The sequence below is a fragment of the Apodemus sylvaticus genome, chromosome 1 (genome assembly GCF_947179515.1).
Source record: "Apodemus sylvaticus chromosome 1, mApoSyl1.1, whole genome shotgun sequence".
NCBI classification, from domain to species: Eukaryota; Metazoa; Chordata; class Mammalia; order Rodentia; family Muridae; genus Apodemus; species Apodemus sylvaticus.
Window position 1 is genome coordinate 10,696,936 of NC_067472.1, and position 24,228 is coordinate 10,721,163.

The window sequence follows — 24,228 nt, forward strand, 5'->3', positions numbered from 1 at the left end:
TAGGACAAAGACCCACAAGTTATATTTTGAACTACAGAAACTCAGAAACACAGTGCGGAGTTTGTGTGTGTGTGTGTGTGTGTGTGTCTGTTGTGTGTGTGTCTGTTGTGTGTGTGTGTATGTGTATGTGTGTGTGTGTCTGTGTATATGTGTTTGTGTGTGTGTGTGCTGTGGGTTAACAAATACATTTTTTAAATTAATTTATTAAATTTTTATATTCCATATTTTATTCACCACCACCACCATCCCACTCTGACTGTTCCACATCCTATATCTCCTTCCCACCCCCTGTCTCCATGGGGATGTCCCCACCCTCCCCCAATCCCACCTGACCTCTAGACTCCCTGGGACCTCCAGTCATTTGAGGGTTAGGTGCATCATCTGTGAATGAACACAGACTCTGCAGTCCTTTACTGTATATGTGTTAGGGGCCTCAAATCAGTTAGTATATGCTGCCTGTTTGGTGGTCCAGTGTTTGTGAGATCTCGGGGTCCAGATTAATTGAGATAACTAGTCCTCTTACAGGATTGCCCTTCTCCTCAGCTTCTTTCAGCCTCCCCTAATTCAACAACAGGGGTCAGTTGCTTCTGTCCAATGGTTGGGTGCAAATGTCTGCATCTGACTCTTTCAGCTGCTTGATGGGACTTCTGGAGTGCTGTCATGCTAGGTCCCTTTTTGTGAATGCTGCATAGCCTCAGTAATAGTGTCAGGCCTTGGGACCTCTCCTTGAGCTGGATTCCACTTCGACTCTGTCACTGGATCTTCTTTTCCTCAGGCTCCTCTCCATTTCCATCCCTGTAATCCTTTCAGACAGGAACAATTATGGGTCAGGTTTGTGACTGTGGGATGCCCCCTTCCCTCATTTGAAGCCCTGTCTTCCTGCTGGAGGTGGGCTCTATAAGTTCCCGCTCTCTAACGTCTGGCATTTCATCTAAGGCCCCTCCCTTTGCATCTTGAGAGTCTCTCACATCCCATGTCTCTGGTGCATTCTGGAGGGTCCCCCCAACCTCCTACCTCCAGAGGTTGCCTGTTTCCATTCTTTCTGCTGGCCCTCAAGGTCCTTTTCTCTTACCCAATACCTCCACTCTCTCCCTCACTACCACTTTCCCTGCCAGGTCCCTCCCTCCCTCCAACTTTTGATTGCTTTGTCCTCTTTCCCCTGGAGCAGTGACTCAGTGGTTAAGAGAACTGACTATAGATCCAAAGGTCCCTGGTTCAAATCTGTTTAATGGTTTACAGCTGTGTGAACAAACAAATTTTTTAAATTTAAAAGAATTTAAAGGAATTTGGATATGTCTTTAACATTTTCCAATTCTCAAAATATTTGGTGATGCTATAAAGACTCATAAAATATTTAATATATACTCAGGATAATTAAAAGTTAAAATCCACATAAACAATGATTAGACCAATATTTAAATGATTTTAAGTTCCAACCAGGCCTGACTTAGTTTAGCTTCCAAGATCAGACAAGATCAGGTGTGTTATATATTATTTCATCCCTTTTCTCCTGTGATGGACATTGGCTTCTTTGCAATTCAAAAGAAATGTAGGTCAGATGAACAAAAAATAGAATATTTAATAAAATGTTCATAAGAAAGAAATTGTGAAAGACAAGGATTAATGAATAAAAATATCCATGTAATTTAGTGGCTTTTTCTTTTGTCTAGTATACTCAGTCTTCTCTGAAATGATTAAAGGTTAACTTTATTAGCAATTTTATATACTGTTTAATCACACATAACACTCTGGTTATTGCATTAGTGATCCTACTGCTTTACAGGATATCCTATGTCAGGGCAAACCCCTTTTATAATTTAACTGCATTTTGCTGATGTATGAAATATTGTGTCTTTACAGAATTACTTACAATTAAATGCACACAATAGACCACAAGCGACAATGAAATAAAAACTATTTAAAATTCATTTTGGGCATGAGAAAATGAATGTTTTTCCACCTATTCTAATGCCTGCATACAGAATTAATATTAATGAAAGCTGATGTGATAATATGTTTATATTTTTGCTAATGTATAAACTGTTTTACCAAGGAAGACTGAAGTAGCTTATTTTTCAGTCATTAAGTAAGTAAATAATTAACAAATACATTTCAAAGAAGTTATCAAAGTGACATAAGTAATAAGATGTATAATCAATGAAAATGACATCCAAAAATAATAACAAAAGTTCTTCTAACCGGTACGATGAGGAAAAGAATTCTTCCAAATATATGAACACTTACCTTAGTTGTAAATAAAATAAAGATTACAAGTTTAAATAAAAATTATCAGACTGGAGAAAAATGAATGTTTAATTAATAAAATATGCTTGAACTTAAATTCAGATTGAGGTTTAAAAGATGCTGAAATTAGCACTAAGTACCAACACTAACACTGACCAAAAAAAAGTACAAGATATTAAAATGAAAGCTAGCATGTCTATTGGAATGTACTGAAATTGTGTGCTCACTATCATATACTGTATATAACTATATGAATCTATTTCTTTATCTATATCTAGCATATTTTTGTCTTTGTATACTGGTCTTAAGATTCTTTGCTGTCTAAACATCATTTAAGAGTAGAGTGTAGGGAGCCACAGGTTACCATGCAGACATGGCCAGGTTCAAGAACCATACCATAAACAACCAGTCCAGCAAACAGCATAGAAATGGCATTGAGAAACCTTGGTCAAAAAGGTAAAAATCTCTTAAGGCGGTTGACCCCAAGCTCCTGAGGAAAATGCACTTTGCCAAGAAACGCAACAAGAAAGGCCTGAAGAAAATGCAAACCAGAAATTCAAAGGCAGTAAGTGCATGCCCAGAGGCCATCAAGGCCCTTGTGAAACCTCAGGCTATCAAGTCCAAGATGCCAAAGGGCCCAATTTGCCAAGATGCAAAATCAGCTGCCTGGCTTTCATCGCTCACCAGAGGCTTCGGAAGCAAATTCGAAGCTACATGGCTAAGGGTAGTAGGCTCTGCCAACCAAGGTCCAAGACTCAAACCAAGGCAGAGGCCAAAGCTCCAGCTTAGGCCCAGGCTTCAGCTTTAGCTTCAGCTCAGGTTTCCAAAGGTGCCCAAGACCCTGTGAAGGCTCCATAGAACAGGCTTCTACCAGTGTGAAGACAGACAGACTGTTGTGACACACTCCTACCCACACACTATTTGCAGATGACCAGTGTCCTATGATGTTTTTACGAATAAACCTGAGGCTAGATCTGTTAAAAAAAAAAGAGTAGAGTTTAGATTAAAAATATTAATTTCTGTATATGTTGCAATCAAAGAGTGTCTTAGGTATATGAGGGAAGACAGAGAGATACAATTTCAAACAACATATAACACATCAGAGCATGATGCAACATGCTGATATCCTAAACTTGGAATAATGAGAAAGGATCAGGAAGAATAAGAAACTACCTTAGAATACATCAAGTTTGAGATCAGCCTGAGTAACAGTAAAATTCTGTCTCAAAAAAAAAATGGCATGATACTTTTACTCAGGATAAACAAATACTTATAGTCCTTATGAAAATATTTGAGACATTATATATGCCTGTATTGAAAGTATTTTTAAATATATTCTTAACACAGTTTCCACAGCATCTCCCAGCAACTCCCACTAATCCAAACCCATGCACTTCATTTCTCTCTCCTTAAATAACAGACATCTAAAAAAAAATCTAAAATAATAAACTGATCTTAATTTTTACTGTAGAGCAATAGTGATAAAAAACTGTGTGGTACTGATACAGAGACAGACATGTTGATCCATGGAATAGAATTGAAGACCCTAAAATAAAGCCACACACTTGTGGACACTTGATCTCTGACAAAGATACCAAAAACATACAATGGAAAAAAGAAAGCATCTTCAATAAATGGTCCTGGTATACGTGGCTATTTGTATGTAGAAAAATGAAAATAGACCCATATTTGTCACCTTGCACAAAGTCAAGTCTTAGTGGATAAAGGTATCAACATAAAACTAGATACATTAAATCTTACAGAAGACAAAATGGGAAAGAGTCTTGAACTCATTGGCACAGGGGGAAATTTCCTAAACAGAGCTCCAATGGCTTATGTTCAAAGATCAAGAATTGCTAAATGGAATCTCATGAAACTAGAAACATTCTGTAAGGCAAAGCACATAGTCAATAAGACAAGTTGGCAAAATACAGATTAGGACAAAATCTTCACTAATTCCACATCTAATAGAGAGCTAATATTCAAAATATATAAAGAACTCAAGAAGCTAAATCATCAAGAAACCAAACAACCCAGTCAAAAAAATGACATATAGAACTAAACCAAGAATTCAAAATAGAGGAATCTGGAATGACTGAGAAGCACCTAAAGAAATGTTCAAAGTCCTTAATGATCATAGAAATGCAAATCAAAACAACCCTGAGATTCCACCTAACACTAATCAAAATGGCTAAGACCAAAACCTCAGGTGACAACACATGTTTTCAAGGATGTGGAAAAAGAGGAACACTCCTCCATTGCTGGTAGGATTGCAAACTGTTACAACCACTCTAGAAGTCAATCTGGAGGTGCCTCAGAAAATTGGCAATAGACTTACCTGAAGGTCCAGCAATACTACTCTTGGGAATATCCCCAGAAGATGTCCCACCATTCCATAGGGGGACAAGTTCTACTATGTTCATAGTGACCTTAGTTGTGATAACCAGAAGTTGGAAACAACCCAGATGTCCCCTGACAGAAGAATGGGTACAGAAAATGTGCTTCACTTACACAATGGAATACTATTCAGCTATTAAGAATGAGGACATTTTGAGTTTTGCAGGCAACTACATGGAACCAGAAAATATCATCCTGAGTGAGGTAACTCAGATCCAGAAGGACATGCATGGTATGTACTCACTAATAAGTGGATATTAGCCAAAATAATAATTAAAAAAATAGAGAGTACCCGAGATAGAGTCCAAAGAACTCGAAAAGGTCAACAAGCTGAAGTGCCCAAGTGAGTATGCCTCAGTTCCACTTGGGAGGGAGAAGAAAGCAATCAAACGTGGACATGGAAGGAGGGGACCTGGGAGGAAAAGTGGACTGGGCTGCAGGGGGGGAGGGGCGGTGGAGGGGAACCTGATCTGGTACTGGATGAGGGAAAAGTACTGAAGCCTTGAGGGCCAGCAGAAAAATAGAAACAGACAACCTCAGGAGGTAGGAGGTTGGGGGGAACCCTCTAGAATGCACCAGAGACCTGGGAGTTGAGAGAGTCTCAGGACTCAAAGGGAGGGACCTTAGATGAAATACCAGACAGTCGAGAGAGGGAACTTTTAGAATTCACCTCCAGTAGGAAGACAGGGCATCAAATGAGGAAGGAGTTTGCCATCCCACAGTCACAACTCTGACCCATAATTGGTCCTCTCTGAAAGAACTGCAGAGATGGAAATGGAGAGGAGCCTGAGGAAATGAAGGTTCAGTGACAGGTCCAAAGTGGAATCTATCTCAACTGTAGATGCCAAGACCTGACTATTATTGAGGTTATGGAATGCTCACAATAATGCACTTAGCCTGACCGCACTCTGGAAGACCCAATAAGCAGCTGAAAGAGTCAGATGCAGATATTTGCACCCAACTGATAGACAGAAGCTGCTGAGCCCTGTGGTTGAACTAGGGAAAGGTTGAAAGAAGATGAGGAAGAGAGTGACACTGTAGGAAGACCAGCAGTCCCAAACAATCTGGAGATCTCTCAGACCTGAGATCTCTCAGATACTGGCCCACCAACCAGGTAGCATATAGCTTCTGATATGAGGCCCCCAAAACATATACAGCAGAGGATTTCCAGATCTGTGTTTAATTAGAGATGATGCACCTAACCCTTAAGAGACTGGAGGCCCCAAGGTGTTTAGAGGTCAGGTCAGGTGGGGGTTGGGGTGTGGAGACATCCTCTTAGAGACAGGGGATGGGGAGAAGGTATGGAATGTGGAAAAGTTGCAGGGTGGATGGTGTGTGTGTAGGGGAATATAATCTGGAGTGAGAAAAATAAATAAATAAATAAAAATAAACAAACTAACATTTAAGAAAAAAAAGAAACAGACTCACAGAGATATTGCTTAAATTCATTAGTTCCTAGTAAAATGCAAGTTATAAACATAAATTCATATCCCATTTACTATGGTAGATGCTAAAACTTAAATAAAATGTTAGCCTCTGTACTTCTACATTTATTTCTATGCATTCAGAGCATCTGATTCAGAGAATCAACCTAAGTGTCCATCAGGTGATAAACAGATGAAGACGATGATCACAAATGTTCATGTAAAATAAATAACAGCCATAAACAACAACGAAAATCATTGTGATGACATAGGTAAGCTCAGAAGACGGTGTATTCAGTAGAGTAATTCAGACACAGAGATGCATACCATAGAAACTCATTTTTATATAGAATTTTAGGAAATCTTTCCCATATGATATGAGAAAACAATGGTGTGTTCCAGAGGAAAAGGTGCTTAAAGTGTACCAGTTCACTGATGACATGCAATTACAAATGCATAGAAGATTAATTTCAGGAGATAGAGAATACACAAGGCTGACCACAATTAATGACACTTTACGATTGAAAGACAAGAGTTGATGTTAAGTGTACTTAACACAAACATGATAAGTATGTGAGATAATGCACCATTAAATATTCTATATAGAATCCTTCTGTAAGCTATTTATAAGCACCTTGAAATCTCTTTTGTGTGCCAATTATAACGAATTGTATCTGACTAGTCAAGTCAATGACATAATACAACTGTAAAACTGGAGCTCAGATATATTTGTAGAAGGAATATAATATATATATACACACTTTAGAAGGGTTTGGGAATTATTGAAATTAAATATGTATATGCTATGCTATATCACTGATGGACCGCTACAAAATGACCCAAGAGAAACAAAGATTATAACAATACAAAAGTATCTTTTAAATGTGTTATCTACTTCACTTTGGTCTACAGAACTGAATATAAATCAAATTATTAATAAGTGATAAATAGTTATCTTAAAAATCTGGTATATACTGTGACATAATATGAACAATATGTCATATATAATATATAGACATATTATTTAATAATATATTATATAATAGATATATTTTACGTAGTATATTTAGAAAGATATAGATATATATATATATTGGCCTGGTCTACCTAGAGAGTTTCACAACAGCCAGCACTGCAGAGAGAATCTATTCCAAAAAAACCCAAAAGCAAACAAAATAATTACCTGAAACTTTTATATGTGAAATTAAGATTATATATACAGATTTATATGTACAAATAGTGAAGATATACTGTAGTATTGAAAACACAAAAGATGATACACATTGAAGTTAAATCAGTGGTAAAAATACTCAAAAATATATCATCTATAAATAAAGATATAAAACTATCAAAATGATAACTATACTTCTAAAGTGTGTTTCATCTTTATAATAAAGAATTACATATATTGGTTATTTTCAGAACTCTAATGAATATATAATTAATACTGGTATGCTCATGTATAAAATCAATTTTTCTGCATTAGGCTAACTGTTAAATTCTAGAAACATAAAAAGCAAACTTTTGACAGTATATAAAGAAAAGTGCTTAAGAATAAATTTAAAACTAATTTTCCAAGCTGTTTATACCTAAGCCTATAACATGTTGCTGATTTAAATATCTAAATATCTAAATAAATAAAGTGATAGACCATGTTTATGGATTAACTCAGTATTTTTAGGTTTTATTCCTAAAATGAGCCAATAAAAAGTAAAATTGCAATTAAATTACAAGCAAAATATTTTAAATAACTGATTGAGCCCAGAATATGTAAACCAATGTAGACAGAATGAAAACCCTTCATTATTGAATATACAACTGACATAAGGAACAAGTACTAACCTGAGCATAGAAATTAAAGTGGTATCAAAAATTCAGCATATTGGTCAGGTGTAAACATACACGCAACAAATTTCTTTGATTATTTTATGAAGCCGTTGATGGAAATGGGAGAAAAAGCCATTTTGGAAATTGCAGAATGAGTTACCAGCCAAAATATGAACAAATTTTACTTCATATTTTGTTTTAAAAAATTACTAAACTTGAAGTGAAAAATAAAACCATAAAGCATTTTTAAAAGTATAACCGAAAGAAAATTTTCACTGTGACTTAGAAATTATCCCAGTTAACTCCTAAAGCAAAATGAAAACAATAAGAGTAAAATTATTTGTCATTACAATTAAAATATTTATTTGCATTAAATTTCAAGTTTTAGAAAATGGAGAGGCAAATTACAGAAATATAGCATATGATTAGTTTTCAATACACAAACCCACAAAAAGACATAGAGTCTGGTCACACACACATGAGCACACAGTCACACAGATGTACACACACACACAAAATAAACATACCTCACTCACTCATATAACACAATCTTGCATTACATATATCCCATACATTAGCTAAAGAATTGAAAAAATGCCAAAAAATAGGAAAATTAATTAGTTTAATAAGCACATAGAAATGTGATCAACATCAATAGTAATTCAGAAACTCTTAAAGTTATAAACCATTATAACTTAATTTTTCACAGATATTCAGTAGACAGAGAAATTAATTCAAATACTTTAAATAGCTCCTATTCAAGAAGAAATAATTGGGTAAAAAAGAAGAAAGGAAAGAAGATACATAGAAAAAGAGACAGACAGAAGCCATATCCAAATAGTTTGCACAGATAACGCTTCCCTTTCACCTTCTTTGGGATGCTCTTTGATTCACAGATTCTCCACATACTTGACACCACATAAGTTGCTCCCTTGCACCCACAGTCTCATAACGGATGAATTCACAGGCTCAGACTCATGCAAGACTTCAAGACTATAATATAACCTGACTGCTAAGAATATCTAGTTATCAAAATAAATTTTTAAGGAGATTAAAAAGACATATTGCTTAGAAAATAAATTTGACAGCATAATATATATGCCTGGACAACACCCATATTCAAATACATTCTCTTTGAATCTCAGTAATTAAAATAAGTCTCTAATTAAAACAAATGAAAGGTTTGACAGAAAGCTTTGTTCAAAAGATAATAATCAGATGTGTAATAAACATTGATAGATTTTTTTCCAACATGTCCATTCAGTTTAAAAATGGAGATATCAGTAAACTACAAGGCCACCATATACACTAAGTGATGAACAAAAGACTGAAAATAAAATGACAATACTGTTGGAAGTTAAATGATAGTGGACTTGGAACATTGTTGGAATTATCAATTGAGATTACTGTGTACAAGATATTAAAGTTAAGCACACTTGTCCCTTACACAATAGTATTTCTGTTCAGAACTTGCCTAAGAAAGCTGAGATCTAAAAGATGTGAATATAAGTGTATGCACACTGACTAAACACTAGAAAGATAAAAAGTGGACGTTCACATTGGAGTGGGAATTACATACTTATAAAAAGAAGAAATCACCAACACAGAGACAGATAAAACCTAAATTTTATGCTTTGTAAGGAAAACTAGAAACATGGAATATACCCCAGCAGTTTCCTTGAAGGATGCTCAGACACAGTTAAAATAATCTGTTGTTAGAAGAATTACTAGGTCTAAGTTACCTCAGTCAGAATGAGATTTTCTAGTTCCATCCATTTGCCTGCAAAACTCAGGATGTCCTTGTTAATAGCTGCATAGAATTCCAATGTATAAGTGAACCACATATTCTATATCCATTCTTCTGTCATGGCACATCTGGGCTGTTTCCAACTTCTGGCTATCAGAAATAAGGCTGCTATGAACATAGTGAACATGTGCCCTTGTGGCATGGTGAGGCATCTTTTGGGTATATTCCCAAGAGTGGTATTGCTGGACCTTCAGGTAGATCTATTGCTAATTTTCTGAGGAACCTCCAGATTGATTTCCAGAGAGGTTGAACCAGTTTGCAATCCCACTAGCAATGGAGGATTGTTCCTCTTTCTCCACATCCTTGAAAACATGTGTTGTCACCTGAGGTTTGATCTTAGCCATTTTGATTTGTCTTAGGTGGAATCTCAGATTTGTTTTGATTTGCATTTCTCTGATCATTAAGGACTTTAAACATTTCTTTAGATGCTTCTCAGCCATTCCAGATTCCTCTATTGTGAATTCTCAGTTTAGTTCTATATCCCTGTTTTTGATTGAGTTGTTTGGGTTTTTTTTTGTTGTTGTTTGGTTTTTTTGTTGTTTGTTTGGTTGGTTGGTTTTTTTTTTTTTTTTTTTTTGTTCGTTAGCTTCTTGACTTCTTTATATATATTTTGATATTAGCCCTCTATAGGATGTGGGGTGAGTGAAGATTTTGTCCCAATCTGTAGGTTGCAGATTGGCCCTACTGGGTATGTCCTTTCCCTTACAGAAGCTTTCCAGTTTCATGAGGTCCCATTTATCAATTCTTGATCTTAGAGAGTGAGCCATTGGAGTTCTGTTTAGGAAATTTCTCCCTGTGCCAATGAGTTCAAGGTTCTTTCTCAATTCCTCTTCTATTAGATTCAGTGTATCAGGTTTTATGTTGAGGTCCTTGATTGACTTGGACTTGAGCTTTGTGCAAGGTGACAAATGGGTCTATTTTCATTTTTCTACATACAGTCAATTAGACCAGCACCATTTATTGAAGATGCTTTCTATTTTCCATTGTATGCTTTTTTGCGTCTTTGTCAAAGATCAAATGTTCGCAAGTATGTGGTTTTATTTCTGTGTCTTCAGTTCTATTCCATTGATCAACGTGTCTGTCTCTGTAACAACTTGCAGTTTTTACCACTATTGCTCTGTACTAGAGCTTGAGATCAGGGATGGTGATTCCCCAGACATTCTTTTTATGTTAAGAAATATTTTTGCAGGGGCTGGAGAGATGGTTCAGTGGTTAAGAGTACTTTGCTGCTCTTCCAGATGTTCTATGTTCAATTCCCAGCAACCACATAGGTAGCTCACAACCATCTATAATGGGATCTGATGCCTACTTCTGGTGTGCATGAAGACAGAGCACTCAGATACATAAAATATACAAATAAATCTTTTTTAAAAAAGAATTGCTTTTGCTATTCTGAGTTTTTTTTTTTTTTTTTTTTGCCTTTCCAGATGAATTTGAGGATTATTCTTTCCATGTCTTTGAAGAAATGTTTTGGGATTTTGTTGAGGATTACATAAGGGCATGCATCCTATGCACTCACTAATAGGTGAATATTAGCCCCCTAAAAAGTAGAGAATACCCAATATACAGTCCACAGAATTTAAAAGGTTAACAAGCTGAAGGGCCCAAGTGAGGATGCCTCACTTAGGAGGCTTAGTAGGGAGAAGAAAGCAACCATAAGTTGGGGGTGGGGGGCAGGGACCTGGAAGGGAAAGGGATGGGATGGGCAGAAGGGTAACATGATCCTTATTGTGTTGGAAAAAGTCTGAAGCCCTGAGGGCCACCAAAAGGATCTAAACAGGCAACCTCAGGAGGTAGGAGGTTGGGAGGACTCTCTAGAATGCCTCAGAGACCTGGGAGTTGAAAGACTCTCAGGACTTAAAGGGAGGGACCTTAAATGAAATGCCCTACAGTGGGAAGAGGGAATTTGTAGAGTCCACCTCCAGCAGAAACATAAGGCATCAATTGAGCTATGAGGTTGCCATCCCACAGTCAAAACTCTGACCCATAATTATTCCTGTCTGAAAGAACTGGGGGTATGGAAATGGAAAAGAGCCTGAGGAAAAGAAGGTCCAGCGACAGGTCCAAAGTGGGATCCAGTTCAAAGGGAGGCCCCAAGGCCTGACACTATTACTGAGGCTATGGATACAAAAAGGGACCTATCATGACTGCACTCCAAAAGGCCTAACAAGCAGCAGAAAGAGTCAGATGCAGATATTGCATCAAACTTATGGACAGAAGCTGCTTACCCTTGTAACTGAATTAGGGAAAAGCTAGAAGCTGTGGAGGAGGGCAACCCTGTAGGAGCACCAGAAGTCTCAATTACTTGGACCCCTAAGATCTCTCAGACACTGGGCCACCAACCAAGCAGCATACACCAACTAATATGAGGCCCCCAACACATATATAGCAGAGGACCTGCAGGGTCTGGGTTCAGTCAGAGACGATGCACCTAACTCTTAAGAAACTGGAGGCCCTGGGGAGTTTAGAGGTCTGATAGGGTGGGAGTTGGTGGTGGGCCATCCTCATGGAGACAGGGGAATTGGGAGGAGCTGTGGGATGTGGGACAAATGGAGGGTGGACCTAGAATGGACTAAAATCTGAAATGTTAAAAAAAAAGATTATATAAAAAGAAGGAATATGAAAACAAAAAAAGAAGAAGAAGAAGACTTGTTGGGGAAGGGTGTATTAGCCCACATTTGTATACCAGAAATTGAGAAGGAGACACAGAAGGATCAATAGTCTAAGGTCAACCTTGGCTACATAGCAAGATGTCAAACAAACAAAAAAGAAACCAACCCCAAGCACTGGGGTGATTTCTCAGTGTTTAAGAGCAGTGGCTGCCCTTACTGCGGACCAGAGGTTTGGGTTTTTTGGAGCCACATAGTGATTCACAACTTTGTGTAACTCCAGTCCTCAGTGATCTGCCTTCAGAAGGCCCAAGGAACACATGTGGTATACAGACATATATGCGGGCAAAATATTCATAGATACAAATAAAAATAAACAATTAAAAAGAAAAAATAAAAATTTGAAACATGAGGATTTACTCAACATTGTATCTGTGGTGGTATGGACTGTGAGTCTGTAAGAATCAGAGATTTATGGTATGACTCCAGCACCAGCCAATTATGTTAAAGGCCACAGTAACTTTCCAATCAGATGCTTGCACACTCACCACCTGCTTGTTGCTTACTATAAAGCTTTGCGCAATAGATATTAGGGGCTCCCCCACCAACAAAACTGTTAAGCTTGACAGTAATGCATTGGAGGGGCCTGAGTTAGCTTGAATGGAATAAAGACCCTGCTGTGAGTTGCATCAGAACAGCTCCTGTCTGGTTTTGGTGGGATCACTACAATTCCCTGGCACTATACTACCTGGACTTGAGTTTATTAGCCACCTTACTAGAGGATGTCTAATTCGTACATGACTAGAACTGTCTATTGTGTGTGACTATCATGTCACTCATAGCCCAATGAAGGAAAGATGACAAAATGCAGGTGAGCGTGAACTTCACACTTAATACCATACACAAATCTCAGGCAGCACCAGTTGGTGCAATAATGACTGGCATGTCTCATGCTCCAGATGCCAATGACCTGAGAGAGGTTAAGGTGGAGCTTTATAAAGCTCATTCTATACTTAATAAGTAATTGCCCTACCAGGGATGAGAAACCAAAAGTAGCCTAAGTAGTCATCCCAAGACATTTACAGTTGGCGCTCTGCTGCATTAAGCCTGGTTCACCAAGGTGAAACTATGTCTGCTAAAAGACAAAATAGTTCACTAACCTGAAGATGGTCCTGTCACTCATATGATCTCTTGTGTATTTATACACAAGCAGACAGAGAGAACTATTATTCTGTAAGTGATTTGTAGTAGTTCTTTGCTACTTTGTGGGTGTTTCTATCTTCCATTCTTCTTATACTTTTTCGTCCACCATTTCAACTCCCTAAATACTAAATAAGAGAGGGAGTGGAAAGTATAAAGAGAGAAGAGATCACTGAATAAAGTCAGGACTTGGAAAGAGGATGATGTTATCATCAGACTACTTTTTACTGATTAGGGTCATCGAGTTCCTTAAGGGAAGTTTGATCTTCACCATCAGTATATCTCGTTTCTTCTTGTTTCTTCTTTGTGCATGACTGCTTAACAAACCATTACCAACAACAACCAAGAACCAGCCTCTCTGGTCCCTAGAATTTATATAATCTCAGAAAAGGCCCCAAAATTCAGAACATCAAAGAATCACAGAAACTGTCTACAGTTGGCAAAATCATGCCTCTGCTAGAGCATGAGGCAAATCATAGCTGCTGTGGCCAATCTGAAGCAGCCCCATATCCCATACCTGGGATTAAAATGAAAGCATATTCTTGTATTTCTGGGTTTTTCAAAGAAACCAAAACTCTAAAATTGTCACTATGGTGATTCTCTTCCTAAGTATCAGATCTTGTTGCATTTAGAAGACACAGGAAACAACTATAATTTCAGAGATGTGTGTATGAGTGTGTGTGTGTGTGTATCCTTGTTCAGTAATAATTGTGAATGGGCAGTTAAAATAGCCAGAGCTAGACATACATGTAAATAATAAAGAATAGATTACTACCTAAATTGTCCAACTCTGATTTATGCTATGACAGTCAGCAAGAATTTGCAGAGGATTTCATAGTAGTTGGTGGAGGAGGGAAATCTTGTTCTCTTGTCTAGCTATACCACTACAGTTTCATTTCCTGCTCTTTTGAATAAAATGGAGTACAGCCATTGTAATCTCTCTCTCTGTCTCTCTCTCTCTCTCTCTCTCTCTCTCTCTCTCTCTCTCTCTCTCTCCCCCTCTCTCTCTCCCTCCCCCCCTCTCTCTCACTCTCTCTCTCCCCCCTTAGTCCCCAGTGTATCTTAGACTTACTGCCAAATAAATTTCCCTTGTTTGAATTGGCCTTTTGAAGAACACTGGGTTGAGCACAATCTGCAATGTTGCACAAAATATTTTGACAAAAATGAAATTGCTGTATGTCTTTAAATTAGCTTCTTTTGGTTTTTGTGTTGATCATTAATGTTTAAGTTTTGAATTAAGGAGACAAATATTAAGCCCAAGTTTTCATTACTGACTGGCCTAAAAAGAGTCACAAAACTTATCTGGATCTATTTTCATCTACGATACAATGAATTCTTAAAGATTCTGCACCATCATCCTGTAATTCAATGATTTGCATTATTCAGTAAAATACTGAAATTTTATAGTTAGAACCTCCCTCTCTTTTTCCTCTATTCCTCCCAGGCATGGCCTCTGTACCACATCATTTTCAAATGTATTATACAAATTATAATTTCATCTAGTTACTATGGTGATCAGTAAGACTCAAATCCTTAGATAGGAATGCAAAATTTTGTTCTCATTAAAAATAATACTTATTGTTCTGGCTGCATCCTGTAAGGACTTGCAAAACCTTAGAGCTAGAGGATGAGAATCTGCATATTCTGGAATCCCAGCAGCAGAGGAAGTAAAGGTATCAGAGGAGCTAAGACAGGAATGTTCACTAATAGGAAGCAAGATTAAGTCAGTGATAGTGACCAAAGAGAAATATACTTACCTTAGCCAGGAATCAGGTGAATTTGGAGACAGATTTTGATCCCAGAGGCAGAATACAGAAGTTGAGGTCTGCATGTCATCTCAGGCTGTTTTCTCTTTTGGAAGAAAAATATTTATGACTTTGGCACAGTCACTCTCCTCCAACTTTAGCCTGCAACCCCCTTCCAAGACTCTAGAACAGAAATGGAAAACTCTTATATTTCCATAAATGGAAGGGCTTGTTCTATTCAAGCTATGATGCAACAGATGTCACCTCAAAGTTGTAAAACTAGGAGAGTCCTCAGACAAAGGATAAGGACTTGGTTGTTCTGTCTTTTCTTTTCTTTCTTTTCTATGCTTTTCTTTTCTTTTCTCTTTTTCAAATTGAATTACATAGAACTTAAAATATAGTTTGAATCACATTTTTACATTTAAAAAATGGCAATGCTGCCTAGTTCAGGAATCGAACTCCTCTACCAAAATCCTCCAAATAACATTGGCTTTTGAAAACTAAGGTGTAGTGAGGACTTATTCCTGGAAGTTTGCTTTGCCATTCAGGCCTGAGCTCAGCACGCGGTGCTAATCATGAGGAGCCCAGGACTTTGAACGTTCTCCTTTGCTGACTTTGTTTATTTTCCAGATGGAATTTGCCGATTTGTAGGATGGCAGGTCCTTTGAACTTTTTGAGATCACAGCATCTGTTTTAAAATATCTTCTTTTATTCGCATATATTAAGGAAATGCTATCACCCTGCTGCACTCAATAAATGATTTCTAACCTCTTATGACAATTTAAGTATCCTTTGACATGCTCTGAAACTAGAACTGATTGTTCTCTACTTTTTTCTCTCTGCTTATCCATGAAACATTCATCACACAAGGCCTCAGCCATCATTTGTTAATATTTCTCTATCCCTTGTGACAGAGAGAGCAGAAGAGGGAATTTTGCCTTTTGCTACCTGTACCTGAGAGACACACACTTTTGACAGCATGCACAATGATGCTTATTTTAGAGTTTATTCAATTTGCAAAGATTTGGAAACAAATTGAATGACAAATCGAATAGAAGGACAGCTAAATAATTTGCAGTGAAATATTTCATGGTTTCATCAGAACAAGACAAATCTTTACCGCTCTTCTAAAGGTATCTGTAACTTAACGATTCAAAAGGGAAAACAGCAAAAGAACACAGATGACAGGAGGCTCTGCACAAAACATGACTCTATAAAGAATGAATTCTAGGAGCAAACAAATCCCGAACAAGAAGCACATCAGGAGAATAAATAAGACTTCAAACATCAACAAAATGGATTTCCTTGGGGAGGAAGGAAATTAATAATAAGGCTAGGTATTAGTGGTATATTAATATATTTTGTTTTACTTTTGAGTTATTATAAATAGCATATTTATTACATTGATTATTTTCCACATTCCACTATCCCCTGCTAAATAGAAGTAAAAGTAAGACACCGTGTCACAACAAATAAATGTATTTTGTTAAATGGAAATAATGCCAAAAAGATAGATGCATGAATACACGAGAATGTTGTCAAAATTATTTCCTAACATGACTCCATATAATATAGCTATGGTTTTTAAATGGCAATTTCAATTTTATTTAAGTTGTCAGAGATAAAAGTTCTTGAATTTAAAATGGTTGGTGTATTACAATAAAGACGCTACTCCCTCAATTATAGCTTAAAGGCTAAAAAAGATTAAGACAAAACCAAGAGCTGTTTCTGTAACTTCAGGTTTTGCTTTCTTGTCCAATCCTTTCAATGATACTGAAAAGGCTGAGGACAATAGACTTTGAGCTTCCTTCTGCCTTTTCTCCTCCCTCTTGGTGCTTCTAGTTCCGTTGTTATTTACATTTCCAACTTCTTGAAATAGTCTTTTATGTAAGCAAATTTTGATGTCGTTTTATATGTAAATTTATTAGCTACTCATTATCCCTCATTTTGGCAGAGTATATCTATTCCTTAGGGCTCTTATTTTTTTTATCGTAACATCTTAAAGTAAAAGTTTTCATCATTAGAGTATTTTATTAGAAAAAAAACAGGGAAAGAAAAGCAACACAGAAGATGTATATATATTTATTTATTTATTTATTTACTTTGTTCACATTTGTATATATTTTTATTTGAAAAGTTCCATTAAATAATGTTTTTACTTGTAAGGTTTTTGTATATTATAAAGTTTACTACATTATAAAATAATGATTGGATTTCTTGGGTTAAGAAGGTTTCTATGTCTCTGACGATTTCGTTGCCTTTCTTGTCATAGTAAATCAAAAGGAATTCATTGCTATTATGACTGGTGACATATAAAGTATTACAAGATCCAACATCAAAATGTTGTGGTTACCATCTATCTTCTCTTTGTGTGCCTGGCATCCTGTTTAAGAAAACAAAACAAAACAAAACAATAAAACGTAGTTCTCTTTCCTCAGGGAACAAAACCAAGCTATGCATGGAAATGGCTATGCATGTTATCAGAGGAAACAAGTTATTAATCTTTCTGAGCTGTGAGTCCTGTTGGAGTATAGTATATGGCATATACTATAGTAGAGTATATAGTATATCACATTATGCTAAAATAACCACAGCAATAGTGACAAGAATATCAGGGAAATAACTAACCCACTTCTGATTGGATATAAGTCCTACTCCACAAAATGAAACCTGTGCATCATGTACTTATTGTTCATTTTAGTTTATCTAACAAAATTCAGAATAAATGCACCTGTTTGTACTTATGTGACTAAGCCTTCCCATGCTATGGCATTCAAAGCTGGCTGTGTCACTTTCAGGGACATATCCCTGTCTTTAAGCATGATGGAGAGCATTAAGACATCTAAGTTAATATAAATTCCACAGTAATTTAGAGAGAACCTGTAGAATTGACATACACTCTCATTTACCTGCATTGCATGAATCCTGAAGTATTTTCTCTGTTCTTTCTCCCATTGAATGAGTATGGCAGCTGAAACCTAGTTGACCAAGTCCACAACCTCCCTTGCTCACATCCTGTCACTAGGTGAGAGGTGGGTCCATTCCTGTAGGAGATAACTTTTTCAAGACCTTCCTTGGCCCTCTAATCTAAGCAGAATTCCAGACTCTAGCTTCACTGTCAATGGTGTATAATTCTCTATTTCTTTTTTGTTTTATAACCCATAGAAAAGGGAAGCTACTCAGAGTTCTTCAATATGCACAGGAAGCTTAGCAGTGCTTGTATTGAAGTAATACATAACATCTAATTTATCACAGTGGAATGCATCTCTTACAATGTTCCATTTATCGTTGATAGCTAAGTGTGAAATGCCTTAGAGGCTAGCTGACTTAGTTAATGCCACATAGAGACAATAAAACAATTGTCTAAGGCTGGCCATGCCATTACAGTTATGTTAGCCACTATAGTTATGACATTTAGCATTAAAAATACCAGGACTAAATACAGTGCATCCTACTCCTTATGCTTGTTTATCTGCTATATAAGTCAAGCAAGCCATTTACTTTTACTCTTTTTCTTTTATTTCATTATTCATATTTTTTAAATAGGTATCCTAGTTACGCTTCTATAGCTGTGATAAAATACCATGACCAATGTAGCCTAGAAAGGAAAATCACCATAATAGCATACCTTTATATGTTCCATTGTAGCATTTTCAAACATACGTTTTCTTAATCCTCCTCACCTTCCATCTTGCCTTCCCTGCCTGCTATGAACACTTACCGTCTCAGTAGTTTCTGTGCCCCTTTTACAGGTTATTCTCTATACCTTTTTATGATATCCATATTCTAATTACTATGCTTAGTGGGAGGGTATGTGTATGCATGTGTGTGTGTGTCTGTGTCTGTGTCTGTGTATCTGTGTGTGTCTGTGTGTGTCTGTGTGTAAAAGGAGAGATGGAAGACACAAGAGAGTGAGTGAACAAGAGAGTAAGAAGTGAGAGAGCAAGCAAGAACAGAGAGAGAGAGAGAGACAGAGAGAGAGAGAGAGAGAGAGAGAGAGAGAGAGAGAGAGAGAGAGAGATTAAATGCAAGTATGTGTGTGGATTTTCTATGGTAGGACATACAGTTCTTTGTGTCATACCCAGGAGTGAGCCTGGCTCTTAAATTAGTCTTAAGTTAGAACCTTCCATACTGATTTGCAGAATGACTGTGTTTACTAGTTCCTTAAATTTGCTAAATATATGTCACTGTCACTTGTTCCCTTAATGATATAGACATTCTGACTCATGTGAGATATAACTCAAAGTTATTTTAATTTAAAATTTCCTAATGTTAAAATACACTGGACACATTTTAAAAATTATTTATATTTCTTCTCCTAAGAATTCTCTGTTCAGTATATTTCTTGACTTGTAAGGGGTGTGTGTAGGGTTATAGTTTTCCATATATACTCTTACAAACTCCTTGTCTGAGCCATCTCTGGAAGAACTGCTCCCATTCCCAGGCTATCCATTTACTCTGTCAATTGTTTCCTTTACTGAGAGAGCTTTTTATTTTCTTGTAATAACATTTATCATTGTCTTGGACTATTTATTTGTATTGAAACTTTTTCTAAAAATTTCTTGCCTATGTCTGTGTAGCAAGAAGACACAGAAGTATTTTTCCATATAGAAGTATTTTTTCTGTATTTTCTTCCTGAAATTACAATGTTTCAAGGTTTTTGTATTGACAAAAAATTTATTCAATGAGCCATCTTTTATTATATTCCATTTTTAGAATTTATTCAATTCTAGATATTTAGACAATTTAACTTAGAAATAATTATATACAAAGTGTAATGAAGTAACTCTTTTCTTAAAAAATATTGCTTAACTTTTTAACAACTTGATTAATTTAATTAATAGATCTTCTATGAGAAAATAATAATAATCATAATAAAATCCATAAATCTTTGAGCCTAAAATCTAATGACATTAGCAAAAGTAAAACATCAACTGTTATGAGCTAAGTCTATGAGTTTATTAATGAAGATGGAAAGCTTTATATGAAAGTCAATATATATACAAGCTATTGTATATTCAAAAATATGAAATCAGCAAAAGAGACATAAAGAGGCATGCTCTAGTGGAGGAATGGGAGAGTTGCTAAAAATTTACAAAAGGCAGAGAATAAAGGCTAAACTGAAAGGAGAGATTGCCCCACTTGTCAGGCAGATCTGGGAAATGTGTCCTTAGTCTACAGGAAACATTATCTAGTTGTCAATTGGGAGAAAGCTTAAGGGACAGGAGCAAATTCATGTCTGAGTAGTGATTCTGTCACTTGTGGTACAGATTCTGCTTCGTTTAGATGAAAGAAGTTTTTAGGGGAGACTTAATCACAAATAAAATGTATCTTGGAGAAAAGAGGCTAGGTTGAAAGAAATCATTCCCACATTTATTGCCAAGTCTACATGTTTCAAGTTTTAAATGAGGTCTTTAGTCCACTGTGATTGATGCAGTGTTGTGACTACTGATCTAATTCCATCCTTCTGTAAGTCGAACACCCATTTTGTCCATACCATTTTTGAAAAGGTTGCCTTTTTTTCCCAATGTGCATGCTTTGTAAGATCTTATCAGTAAAATATTATCTGGCTATGGCTGTGTAAGCTTATTGCTTGGTCTTCTAAACTATTCTATTGAAAAGAATGTGCCAGTAACATACTGTCATTGTCACTATGGCTCTGCAGTATAATTTGAAGTCAGGTAGTTGATTCACTAACATTATTTCTACTTAAGGTATTTTGGATATCCATTCTCTGTTGTGTTTGCACATGAATTTATCAGTTTTATCATATGCAAATTGAGTATATTAACAATCTCATTGGATTGTTTAGTGGCTGAGTTAGCACTTGTACATTTGCAGAATCAGACATAGAGTATAAAAAGCATTGCAAATGCAGTATGTGTTCGATAAAAGGTGACTGTGCATTAACCCAACATCCTTTCTTACCATACTCATCCCATTCATTGAATAAACAATATATTGGTTGTTTGTTTCATTCTCCTTACACTGTGTTGTGTTCTGGAACTTGAAGGAAGTTGACATTCACACTCCATTGTCAGTAATGACCTACAAATTAGATGGACATTTGGAGTATACTTTGCAACTTGAAGTGTTGAAGACATTGGAAGGCATTAAAGCTAATTGATCTAGCTGGAGCTTGTCCAGAACAGCCATGGAAAATGCATTGTGCAGATTTTATTGACTATTAGTGGCAAAGCCCTTGATTTTATATGTCCTCTAAATGGCAACACCTCCTTTCTCTTAGTTATCTGCCAGAAGTAGAAGCAAATTCAAGTTCCCTAAGATTTATCTCTAGTCATTGCTTAGACATAAAATGTCACAGACTAATTTCTTTCAGTTGAGGTCATCTTGGAGAGACTGAAAGACTGTTAGTTAAGAAGCTTGGGTCCATGACTTAGTATATCTAAATTCCCAGTTTTCACATCTAAAAATAGGATGTTAACAGCTACATGTTAAGTTGGCTATAAGAACTTAAGATGGTGACATTATACTGTGTCTTGCACAGGACCTGGATAAGAGGAAACAATCTACTGTGTTACTATTATCCACAAGAATTCAAAACTTTCAATTATTCATTTAACACTTTCATTTAACTGAAATCAGAATGGGTAATTGTGCTTTTTGTATATCACTTTCCAGCCACGGGAAAGAAAAGATACAGTATTCTAAAATATGAACTAATGTTCAGAAGCATATATTTTCAGGTATTTATAGATTCTACCATCTATTATATACTAGTCTTTTTAGTCAATAAGGACTATGCTGGTTTATGCATTCCTAATTTATTTGATACATTAAGTAAAATATTTTTGCTGATTACTGGTGAGTCAACATTCTAAGTGCTGAGCCAAGCTGTGTTTCTAGTTCTCAAAAGATTTATCTTCTAATGATGAAAAATTGAAGTAAATAGGCAATATGAACACTGAATAAACAGAAACATGAACTTGGAAGGGTACTGTCTCCATGGGGGTTGCCATTTTGTTGACAGATCCCATAGATAAAACTCTAAACCATTTCAAATTGATGGAAAACATATGCTTTGTATGGATTTTTGGAATTATATTCTAGGCAATCCATAGAACAAGACATAAGCCTCCAGATAAAAAGAATTTAGAACATTCAAAGATCATGGCAGGGGTGTCCAGAGCAGCTGAAGCAGAAATATAACAGGAGAAAAATAGCAGAACAGGACAACACAAGCCATGTCAGCATACACATGAGACCTAAGAACATCAAGGCTCCCATTCCATCCATAGTAGGAAGTGTGTAGGGATAAGCATGGGAAAAATTTGCTTTGAGAACTTCTTATAGCTTTACAAGGAGTCGGTTAAATTAAAAGATATAGATTTGAAACTGAATGGGACTTTAGTCCTCAATATTATTAAACATTTTGAATATCCTAAAAATTCTTATTGTAGAAATTTTAAAGTGCAGCCAACAAAAATAAATATTTAATGTCAAATTCTTACATTCGGTTATATTATGTTAATATTAGGTAACAGGCTTAGACTCAGAACTTTGAACACTAGGCTTGTGTTCTTTCTACTCATGGGCCCAAAACTTTGGTTAGTGCCCCTCCTCAGAGACTCCCAAGTATATCTGGCATTGCTAAATGTTTCTGTTTTTATATTTCCTGTATTGCTCTGCCTCTCTCTTGTCTACTTTGCTGTTATAAAAACACTAGGTTTATTGTTAAGGTTCCAGGGTCTCCCCTCTGAAGTCTTGAAGGAGATGAATGTATTCTGAAACATTATGGATGTAGTCCTTTTCCAACTTCATGTTGTGTTTTGATGACTGGCTCATGGCTACCACCAAGATAGGCCCCAGTAAAATCTCCTTCACTGTCTCCTCATTCCCTGTCCAGTTTAATCATCATTCTATTAGGGACCAAAAATACCCGCAGACTCTGAAGAAGATCATACATCCTTTGTTTCTGTGTTTCCTTCTCTCTCTCTCTCTATCTATAGAGAGAGAGAGAGAGAGAGAGAGAGAGAGAGAGTATGATTTAAGTCACTACAAACCCACCAATCAAAAGAAAGCTTAACAAGACAAAAATCTTTGGATTTCTATAACTGTATGTGAAACAACCCAAATCATGACCATCTTCCAAATTCCCCAAATTTCTCTAATAATTGACCTGATGCTGACATTGGTGCTGGCTGAGATTATTGACAATTCCTAACCACCACCCCCCCTCCCCGCTGCAGTTTTAGCAAGTAAATTTGCTTTTCAGGAGCAGGTTATCACTTAATCAATGGCATTACTGCCCAGAGAATGGTGAGAGAAAGGATTTCCTGAATGAAATACTTCTTAATAAGTCATTGGCCTCAGCCATGGTGCCCCTAGATTTATAGAGGAAGTGATCAATCAACAGAAGACAAGGCCTTTCTATTGCCTTGAGCACTGGGCCTTGAGCCAACTCTTCCTGCTGAACTTGAGGGATGAAAACAAGGACACTAAGGATGGATTCTTTCTTCTATGGGTTTTCAGGGAAAACTCATAAGTTTTACTCATGCATCCGAGGCTCTACAATTCCAAGAAGAACAGTTTTAGGATGCATGAACTAACAGGATGTTTGCATTTCCAAGGAATAGCTGAAGGAAAGAAGTGACTTACTATTTGAGAGAGAACAAGTGAGTACATGCTTAGGGTCATAGTCCAGTGAGACACTATACAAAAGCAGTGGACACCCGTGAATCCTCACCTATTCCTTCCTTTGCAAAAGCAAAGGACAGTGGAAGCAACTGGAATGAAGAGAAAGAATGGGAGTAATTAAAGAAAAAATAAACTGTTCCTTCTAACCAAAGTACCAAAACCTCAGAAGATGTTCATATCCAGCATGATACTGTGTCTACAGTTGCACAGTAGTTGAGCTAATTTCTACCACATCTATTGTCATTTTAAACATAATTTTCAATTACCTGGATCACTAAACAATAGCTATTTGCTATATCCTGCCACTTACAGAAACA

General features: G+C 36.5%; 1 pseudogene; it reads left to right on the forward strand.

Moving 5' to 3' along the window:
• The first annotated feature begins 2,617 nt into the window (after positions 1-2,617).
• Positions 2,618-3,102, forward strand: LOC127685121 (60S ribosomal protein L29-like; annotated as a pseudogene).
• The last annotated feature ends 21,126 nt before the right edge of the window (positions 3,103-24,228 follow it).